A 7,500-nucleotide genomic window follows, 5' to 3' on the forward strand; every position below is an offset into this window, starting at 1 on the left:
GGCGCTATCTTGCACAGTTTTGTTAAAGCGAGTCTCGATGACCTGATTTTAGGCAAGCTCCCACGGGCCCCGCAGGGATTTGCAACTCGACTTACCCTACGTCGCGAGACATGCATATGATAATTATGTGCGCATATTTTAATAGGTGCGATCATACCAGCACTAATTCACCGGATCCCATCAGAACTCCGCAGTTAAACGTGCTTGGGCGAGAGTAGTACTAGGATGGGTGACCTCCTGGGAAGTCCTCGTGTTGCACCTCTTTTTTTTTTTTTTTTTTTTTTTTTTACGTCGTGCTTACCCTCGTTCTTTAAACGGCGCTATCTTGCACAGTTTTGTTAAAGCGAGTCTCAATGACCTGATTTTAGGCAAGCTCCCACGGGCCCCGCAGGGATTTGCAACTCGACTTACCCTACGTCGCGAGACATGCATATGATAATTATGTGCGCATATTTTAATAGGTGCGATCATACCAGCACTAATGCACCGGATCCCATCAGAACTCCGCAGTTAAGCGTGCTTGGGTGAGAGTAGTACTAGGATGGGTGACCTCCTGGGAAGTCCTCGTGTTGCACCTCTTTTTTTTTTTTTTTTTTTTTTTTTTTTTTTTACGTCGTGCTTACCCTCGTTCTTTAAACGGCGCTATCTTGCACAGTTTAGTTAAAGCGAGTCTCAATGACCTGATTTTAGGCAAGCTCCCACGGGCCCCGCAGGGATTTGCAACTCGACTTACCCTACGTCGCGAGACATGCATATGATAATTATGTGCGCATATTTTAATAGGTGCGATCATACCAGCACTAATGCACCGGATCCCATCAGAACTCCGCAGTTAAGCATGCTTGGGCGAGAGTAGTACTAGGATGGGTGACCTCCTTGGGCGAGAGTAGTACTAGGATGGGTGACCTCCTGGGAAGTCCTCGTGTTGCACCTCTTTTTTTTTTTTTTTTTACGTCGTGCTTACCCTCGTTCTTTAAACGGCGCTATCTTGCACAGTTTTGTTAAAGCGAGTCTCAATGACCTGATTTTAGGCAAGCTCCCACGGGCCCCGCAGGGATTTGCAACTCGACTTACCCTACGTCGCGAGACATGCATATGATAATTATGTGCGCATATTTTAATAGGTGCGATCATACCAGCACTAATTCACCAGATCCCATCAGAACTCCGCAGTTAAGCGTGCTTGGGCGAGAGTAGTACTAGGATGGGTGACCTCCTGGGAAGTCCTCGTGTTGCACCTTTTTTTTTTTTTTTTTTTTTTACGTCGTGCTTACCCTCGTTCTTTAAACGGCGCTATCTTGAATAGTTTAGCTAAAGCGAGTCTCAATGACCTCATTTTAGGCAAGCTCGCACGGGCCCCGCAGGGATTCGCAGCTCGACTTACCCTACGTCGCAAGACAAGCATATGATAATTATGTGCGCATATTATAATAGGTGCGATCATACCAGCACTAATGCACCGGATCCCATCAGAACTCCGCAGTTAAGCGTGCTTGGGCGAGAGTAGTACTAGGATGGGTGACCTCCTGGGAAGTCCTCGTGTTGCACCTCTTTTTTTTTTTTTTTTTTTTACGTCGTGCTTGCCCTCGTTCTTTAAACGGTGCTATCTTGAATAGTTTAGCTAAAGCGAGTCTCAATGACCTTATTTTAGGCAAGCTCGCACGGGCCCGCAGGGATTCGCAGATCGACTTACCCTACGTCGCAAGACATGCATATGATAATTATGTGCGCATATTTTAATAGGTGCGATCATACCAGCACTAATGCACCGGATCCCATCAGAACTCCGCAGTTAAGCGTGCTTGGGCGAGAGTAGTACTAGGATGGGTGACCTCCTGGGAAGTCCTCGTGTTGCACCTCTTTTTTTTTTTTACGTCGTGCTTACCCTCGTTCTTTAAACGGCGCTATCTTGCACAGTTTTGTTAAAGCGAGTCTCAATGACCTGATTTTAGGCAAGCTCCCACGGGCCCCGCAGGGATTTGCAACTCGACTTACCCTACGTCGCGAGACATGCATATGATAATTATGTGCGCATATTTTAATAGGTGCGATCATACCAGCACTAATTCACCGGATCCCATCAGAACTCCGCAATTAAACGTGCTTGGGCGAGAGTAGTACTAGGATGGGTGACCTCCTGGGAAGTCCTCGTGTTGCACCTCTTTTTTTTTTTTTTTTTTTTTTTTTTTTTTTTTTTTTTTTTTTTTTTTTTTTTTTTTTTTTTTTTTTTACGTCGTGCTTACCCTCGTTCTTTAAACGGCGCTATCTTGCACAGTTTTGTTAAAGCGAGTCTCAATGACCTGATTTTAGGCAAGCTCCCACGGGCCCCGCAGGGATTTGCAACTCGACTTACCCTACGTCGCGAGACATGCATATGATAATTATGTGCGCATATTTTAATAGGTGCGATCATACCAGCACTAATTCACCGGATCCCATCAGAACTCCGCAGTTAAACGTGCTTGGGCGAGAGTAGTACTAGGATGGGTGACCTCCTGGGAAGTCCTCGTGTTGATCCTTTTTTTTTTTTTTTTTTTTTTTTTTTTTTTTTTTTTTTTTTTTTTTTTTTTTTTTTTTACGTCGTGCTTGCCCTCGTTCTTTAAACGGCGCTATCTTGAAGAGTTTAGCTAAAGCGAGTCTCAATGACCTTATTTTAGGCAAGCTCGCACGGGCCCGCAGGGATTCGCAGCTCGACTTACCCTACGTCGCAAGACATGCATATGATAATTATGTGCGCATATTATAATAGGTGCGATCATACCAGCACTAATGCAAAGGATCCCATCAGAACTCCGCAGTTAAGCGTGCTTGGGCGAGAGTAGTACTAGGATGGGTGACCTCCTGGGAAGTCCTCGTGTTGCACCTCTTTTTTTTTTTTTTTTACGTCGTGCTTACCCTCGTTCTTTAAACGGCGCTATCTTGCACAGTTTAGTTAAAGCGAGTCTCAATGACCTTATTTTAGGCAAGCTCCCACGGGCCCCGCAGGGATTTGCAACTCGACTTACCCTACGTCGCGAGACATGCATATGATAATTATGTGCGCATATTTTAATAGGTGCGATCATACCAGCACTAATGCACCGGATCCCATCAGAACTCCGCAGTTAAGCATGCTTGGGCGAGAGTAGTACTAGGATGGGTGACCTCCTGGGAAGTCCTCGTGTTGCACCTCTTTTTTTTTTTTACGTCGTGCTTACCCTCGTTCTTTAAACGGCGCTATCTTGCACAGTTTTGTTAAAGCGAGTCTCGATGACCTGATTTTAGGCAAGCTCCCACGGGCCCCGCAGGGATTTGCAACTCGACTTACCCTACGTCGCGAGACATGCATATGATAATTATGTGCGCATATTTTAATAGGTGCGATCATACCAGCACTAATTCACCGGATCCCATCAGAACTCCGCAGTTAAACGTGCTTGGGCGAGAGTAGTACTAGGATGGGTGACCTCCTGGGAAGTCCTCGTGTTGCACCTCTTTTTTTTTTTTTTTTTTTTTTTTTTACGTCGTGCTTACCCTCGTTCTTTAAACGGCGCTATCTTGCACAGTTTTGTTAAAGCGAGTCTCAATGACCTGATTTTAGGCAAGCTCCCACGGGCCCCGCAGGGATTTGCAACTCGACTTACCCTACGTCGCGAGACATGCATATGATAATTATGTGCGCATATTTTAATAGGTGCGATCATACCAGCACTAATGCACCGGATCCCATCAGAACTCCGCAGTTAAGCGTGCTTGGGTGAGAGTAGTACTAGGATGGGTGACCTCCTGGGAAGTCCTCGTGTTGCACCTCTTTTTTTTTTTTTTTTTTTTTTTTTTTTTTTACGTCGTGCTTACCCTCGTTCTTTAAACGGCGCTATCTTGCACAGTTTAGTTAAAGCGAGTCTCAATGACCTGATTTTAGGCAAGCTCCCACGGGCCCCGCAGGGATTTGCAACTCGACTTACCCTACGTCGCGAGACATGCATATGATAATTATGTGCGCATATTTTAATAGGTGCGATCATACCAGCACTAATGCACCGGATCCCATCAGAACTCCGCAGTTAAGCATGCTTGGGCGAGAGTAGTACTAGGATGGGTGACCTCCTTGGGCGAGAGTAGTACTAGGATGGGTGACCTCCTGGGAAGTCCTCGTGTTGCACCTCTTTTTTTTTTTTTTTTACGTCGTGCTTACCCTCGTTCTTTAAACGGCGCTATCTTGCACAGTTTTGTTAAAGCGAGTCTCAATGACCTGATTTTAGGCAAGCTCCCACGGGCCCCGCAGGGATTTGCAACTCGACTTACCCTACGTCGCGAGACATGCATATGATAATTATGTGCGCATATTTTAATAGGTGCGATCATACCAGCACTAATTCACCAGATCCCATCAGAACTCCGCAGTTAAGCGTGCTTGGGCGAGAGTAGTACTAGGATGGGTGACCTCCTGGGAAGTCCTCGTGTTGCACCTTTTTTTTTTTTTTTTTTTTTACGTCGTGCTTACCCTCGTTCTTTAAACGGCGCTATCTTGAATAGTTTAGCTAAAGCGAGTCTCAATGACCTCATTTTAGGCAAGCTCGCACGGGCCCCGCAGGGATTCGCAGCTCGACTTACCCTACGTCGCAAGACAAGCATATGATAATTATGTGCGCATATTATAATAGGTGCGATCATACCAGCACTAATGCACCGGATCCCATCAGAACTCCGCAGTTAAGCGTGCTTGGGCGAGAGTAGTACTAGGATGGGTGACCTCCTGGGAAGTCCTCGTGTTGCACCTCTTTTTTTTTTTTTTTTTTTTACGTCGTGCTTGCCCTCGTTCTTTAAACGGTGCTATCTTGAATAGTTTAGCTAAAGCGAGTCTCAATGACCTTATTTTAGGCAAGCTCGCACGGGCCCGCAGGGATTCGCAGCTCGACTTACCCTACGTCGCAAGACATGCATATGATAATTATGTGCGCATATTATAATAGGTGTGATCATACCAGCACTAATGCAACGGATCCCATCAGAACTCCGCAGTTAAGCGTGCTTGGGCGAGAGTAGTACTAGGATGGGTGACTTCCTGGGAAGTCCTCGTGTTGCACCTCTTTTTTTTTTTTTTTTTTTTTTACGTCGTGCTTACCCTCGTTCTTTAAACGGCGCTATCTTGCACAGTTTTGTTAAAGCGAGTCTCAATGACCTGATTTTAGGCAAGCTCCCACGGGCCCCGCAGGGATTTGCAACTCGACTTACCCTACGTCGCGAGACATGCATATGATAATTATGTGCGCATATTTTAATAGGTGCGATCATACCAGCTATAATTCACCGGATCCCATCAGAACTCCGCAGTTAAACGTGCTTGGGCGAGAGTAGTACTAGGATGGGTGACCTCCTGGGAAGTCCTCGTGTTGCACCTATTTTTTTTTTTTTTTTTTTTTACGTCGTGCTTACCCTCGTTCTTTAAACGGCGCTATCTTGCACAGTTTTGTTAAAGCGAGTCTCAATGACCTGATTTTAGGCTAGCTCCCACGGGCCCCGCAGGGATTTGCAACTCGACTTACCCTACGTCGCGAGACATGCATATGATAATTATGTGCGCATATTTTAATAGGTGCGATCATACCAGCACTAATGCACCGGATCCCATCAGAACTCCGCAGTTAAGCGTGCTTGGGCGAGAGTAGTACTAGGATGGGTGACCTCCTGGGAAGTCCTCGTGTTGCACCTCTTTTTTTTTTTTTTTTTTTTTTTACGTCGTGCTTACCCTCGTTCTTTAAACGGCGCTATCTTGCACAGTTTTGTTAAAGCGAGTCTCAATGACCTGATTTTAGGCAAGCTCCCACGGGCCCCGCAGGGATTTGCAACTCGACTTACCCTACGTCGCGAGACATGCATATGATAATTATGTGCGCATATTTTAATAGGTGCGATCATAACAGCACTAATTCACCAGATCCCATCAGAACTCCGCAGTTAAGCGTGCTTGGGCGAGAGTAGTACTAGGATGGGTGACCTCCTGGGAAGTCCTCGTGTTGCACCTCTTTTTTTTTTTTTTTTTTTTTACGTCGTGCTTACCCTCGTTCTTTAAACGGCGCTATCTTGAATAGTTTAGCTAAAGCGAGTCTCAATGACCTCATTTTAGGCAAGCTCGCACGGGCCCCGCAGGGATTCGCAGCTCGACTTACCCTACGTCGCAAGACATGCATATGATAATTATGTGCGCATATTATAATAGGTGCGATCATACCAGCACTAATGCACCGGATCCCATCAGAACTCCGCAGTTAAGCGTGCTTGGGCGAGAGTAGTACTAGGATGGGTGACCTCCTGGGAAGTCCTCGTGTTGCACCTCTTTTTTTTTTTTTTTTTTTTACGTCGTGCTTGCCCTCGTTCTTTAAACGGTGCTATCTTGAACAGTTTAGCTAAAGCGAGTCTCAATGACCTTATTTTAGGCAAGCTCGCACGGGCCCGCAGGGATTCGCAGCTCGACTTACCCTACGTCGCAAGACATGCATATGATAATTATGTGCGCATATTATAATAGGTGTGATCATACCAGCACTAATGCAACGGATCCCATCAGAACTCCGCAGTTAAGCGTGCTTGGGCGAGAGTAGTACTAGGATGGGTGACTTCCTGGGAAGTCCTCGTGTTGCACCTCTTTTTTTTTTTTTTTTTTTTTTACGTCGTGCTTACCCTCGTTCTTTAAACGGCGCTATCTTGCACAGTTTTGTTAAAGCGAGTCTCAATGACCTGATTTTAGGCAAGCTCCCACGGGCCCCGCAGGGATTTGCAACTCGACTTACCCTACGTCGCGAGACATGCATATGATAATTATGTGCGCATATTTTAATAGGTGCGATCATACCAGCTATAATTCACCGGATCCCATCAGAACTCCGCAGTTAAACGTGCTTGGGCGAGAGTAGTACTAGGATGGGTGACCTCCTGGGAAGTCCTCGTGTTGCACCTATTTTTTTTTTTTTTTTTTTTTTACGTCGTGCTTACCCTCGTTCTTTAAACGGCGCTATCTTGCACAGTTTTGTTAAAGCGAGTCTCAATGACCTGATTTTAGGCTAGCTCCCACGGGCCCCGCAGGGATTTGCAACTCGACTTACCCTACGTCGCGAGACATGCATATGATAATTATGTGCGCATATTTTAATAGGTGCGATCATACCAGCACTAATGCACCGGATCCCATCAGAACTCCGCAGTTAAGCGTGCTTGGGCGAGAGTAGTACTAGGATGGGTGACCTCCTGGGAAGTCCTCGTGTTGCACCTCTTTTTTTTTTTTTTTTTTTTTTTACGTCGTGCTTACCCTCGTTCTTTAAACGGCGCTATCTTGCACAGTTTAGTTAAAGCGAGTCTCAATGACCTGATTTTAGGCAAGCTCCCACGGGCCCCGCAGGGATTTGCAACTCGACTTACCCTACGTCGCGAGACATGCATATGATAATTATGTGCGCATATTTTAATAGGTGCGATCATAACAGCACTAATGCACCGGATCCCATCAGAACTCCGCAGTTAAGC

General features: G+C 45.9%; 22 non-coding genes and 2 pseudogenes across 22 annotated transcripts in view; all 24 read left to right on the forward strand.

The window, feature by feature from the left end:
* Positions 1–143: 143 nt before the first annotated feature.
* LOC148559510 (5S ribosomal RNA) lies at positions 144–262 on the forward strand. Its single transcript, XR_015889600.1, has one exon. It is a non-coding gene; the product is annotated as a 5S ribosomal RNA (ribosomal RNA).
* A 197-nt stretch (positions 263–459) lies between these two features.
* LOC148559511 (5S ribosomal RNA) lies at positions 460–578 on the forward strand. The gene has a single exon (XR_015889666.1). It is a non-coding gene; the product is annotated as a 5S ribosomal RNA (ribosomal RNA).
* Positions 579–781: 203 nt separating this feature from the next.
* LOC148559512 (5S ribosomal RNA) lies at positions 782–934 on the forward strand (annotated as a pseudogene).
* A 188-nt stretch (positions 935–1,122) lies between these two features.
* On the forward strand, positions 1,123–1,241 carry LOC148559513 (5S ribosomal RNA). The gene has a single exon (XR_015890490.1). It is a non-coding gene; the product is annotated as a 5S ribosomal RNA (ribosomal RNA).
* A 191-nt stretch (positions 1,242–1,432) lies between these two features.
* LOC148559514 (5S ribosomal RNA) lies at positions 1,433–1,551 on the forward strand. Its single transcript, XR_015887683.1, has one exon. It is a non-coding gene; the product is annotated as a 5S ribosomal RNA (ribosomal RNA).
* Positions 1,552–1,741: 190 nt separating this feature from the next.
* LOC148559515 (5S ribosomal RNA) lies at positions 1,742–1,860 on the forward strand. The gene has a single exon (XR_015887694.1). It is a non-coding gene; the product is annotated as a 5S ribosomal RNA (ribosomal RNA).
* A 183-nt stretch (positions 1,861–2,043) lies between these two features.
* LOC148559516 (5S ribosomal RNA) lies at positions 2,044–2,162 on the forward strand. The gene has a single exon (XR_015890869.1). It is a non-coding gene; the product is annotated as a 5S ribosomal RNA (ribosomal RNA).
* Positions 2,163–2,401: 239 nt separating this feature from the next.
* LOC148559517 (5S ribosomal RNA) lies at positions 2,402–2,520 on the forward strand. Its single transcript, XR_015891727.1, has one exon. It is a non-coding gene; the product is annotated as a 5S ribosomal RNA (ribosomal RNA).
* A 227-nt stretch (positions 2,521–2,747) lies between these two features.
* Positions 2,748–2,866, forward strand: LOC148559518 (5S ribosomal RNA). The gene has a single exon (XR_015891206.1). It is a non-coding gene; the product is annotated as a 5S ribosomal RNA (ribosomal RNA).
* Positions 2,867–3,053: 187 nt separating this feature from the next.
* LOC148559519 (5S ribosomal RNA) lies at positions 3,054–3,172 on the forward strand. Its single transcript, XR_015889771.1, has one exon. It is a non-coding gene; the product is annotated as a 5S ribosomal RNA (ribosomal RNA).
* A 183-nt stretch (positions 3,173–3,355) lies between these two features.
* Positions 3,356–3,474, forward strand: LOC148559520 (5S ribosomal RNA). Its single transcript, XR_015889601.1, has one exon. It is a non-coding gene; the product is annotated as a 5S ribosomal RNA (ribosomal RNA).
* A 197-nt stretch (positions 3,475–3,671) lies between these two features.
* On the forward strand, positions 3,672–3,790 carry LOC148559521 (5S ribosomal RNA). Its single transcript, XR_015889667.1, has one exon. It is a non-coding gene; the product is annotated as a 5S ribosomal RNA (ribosomal RNA).
* A 202-nt stretch (positions 3,791–3,992) lies between these two features.
* On the forward strand, positions 3,993–4,145 carry LOC148559522 (5S ribosomal RNA; annotated as a pseudogene).
* Positions 4,146–4,332: 187 nt separating this feature from the next.
* Positions 4,333–4,451, forward strand: LOC148559523 (5S ribosomal RNA). Its single transcript, XR_015890491.1, has one exon. It is a non-coding gene; the product is annotated as a 5S ribosomal RNA (ribosomal RNA).
* Positions 4,452–4,641: 190 nt separating this feature from the next.
* LOC148559524 (5S ribosomal RNA) lies at positions 4,642–4,760 on the forward strand. The gene has a single exon (XR_015887705.1). It is a non-coding gene; the product is annotated as a 5S ribosomal RNA (ribosomal RNA).
* Positions 4,761–4,950: 190 nt separating this feature from the next.
* LOC148559525 (5S ribosomal RNA) lies at positions 4,951–5,069 on the forward strand. Its single transcript, XR_015891033.1, has one exon. It is a non-coding gene; the product is annotated as a 5S ribosomal RNA (ribosomal RNA).
* A 193-nt stretch (positions 5,070–5,262) lies between these two features.
* LOC148559526 (5S ribosomal RNA) lies at positions 5,263–5,381 on the forward strand. Its single transcript, XR_015891457.1, has one exon. It is a non-coding gene; the product is annotated as a 5S ribosomal RNA (ribosomal RNA).
* Positions 5,382–5,573: 192 nt separating this feature from the next.
* LOC148559527 (5S ribosomal RNA) lies at positions 5,574–5,692 on the forward strand. Its single transcript, XR_015887716.1, has one exon. It is a non-coding gene; the product is annotated as a 5S ribosomal RNA (ribosomal RNA).
* Positions 5,693–5,886: 194 nt separating this feature from the next.
* LOC148559528 (5S ribosomal RNA) lies at positions 5,887–6,005 on the forward strand. Its single transcript, XR_015891483.1, has one exon. It is a non-coding gene; the product is annotated as a 5S ribosomal RNA (ribosomal RNA).
* A 192-nt stretch (positions 6,006–6,197) lies between these two features.
* On the forward strand, positions 6,198–6,316 carry LOC148559529 (5S ribosomal RNA). The gene has a single exon (XR_015887726.1). It is a non-coding gene; the product is annotated as a 5S ribosomal RNA (ribosomal RNA).
* A 190-nt stretch (positions 6,317–6,506) lies between these two features.
* Positions 6,507–6,625, forward strand: LOC148559530 (5S ribosomal RNA). The gene has a single exon (XR_015891034.1). It is a non-coding gene; the product is annotated as a 5S ribosomal RNA (ribosomal RNA).
* Positions 6,626–6,818: 193 nt separating this feature from the next.
* LOC148559531 (5S ribosomal RNA) lies at positions 6,819–6,937 on the forward strand. The gene has a single exon (XR_015891458.1). It is a non-coding gene; the product is annotated as a 5S ribosomal RNA (ribosomal RNA).
* Positions 6,938–7,130: 193 nt separating this feature from the next.
* LOC148559532 (5S ribosomal RNA) lies at positions 7,131–7,249 on the forward strand. Its single transcript, XR_015887737.1, has one exon. It is a non-coding gene; the product is annotated as a 5S ribosomal RNA (ribosomal RNA).
* Positions 7,250–7,443: 194 nt separating this feature from the next.
* LOC148559533 (5S ribosomal RNA) overlaps positions 7,444–7,500 on the forward strand; it is a 119-nt gene continuing 62 nt past the window's right edge. The window contains exon 1 of the ribosomal RNA XR_015890241.1: positions 7,444–7,500. This exon is cut by the window's right edge and continues 62 nt beyond it. This is a non-coding gene — a ribosomal RNA (5S ribosomal RNA).

The sequence above is a fragment of the Arachis ipaensis genome, chromosome B6 (genome assembly GCF_059453495.1).
Source record: "Arachis ipaensis isolate K30076 ecotype BB chromosome B6, ASM5945349v1, whole genome shotgun sequence".
NCBI classification, from domain to species: Eukaryota; Viridiplantae; Streptophyta; class Magnoliopsida; order Fabales; family Fabaceae; genus Arachis; species Arachis ipaensis.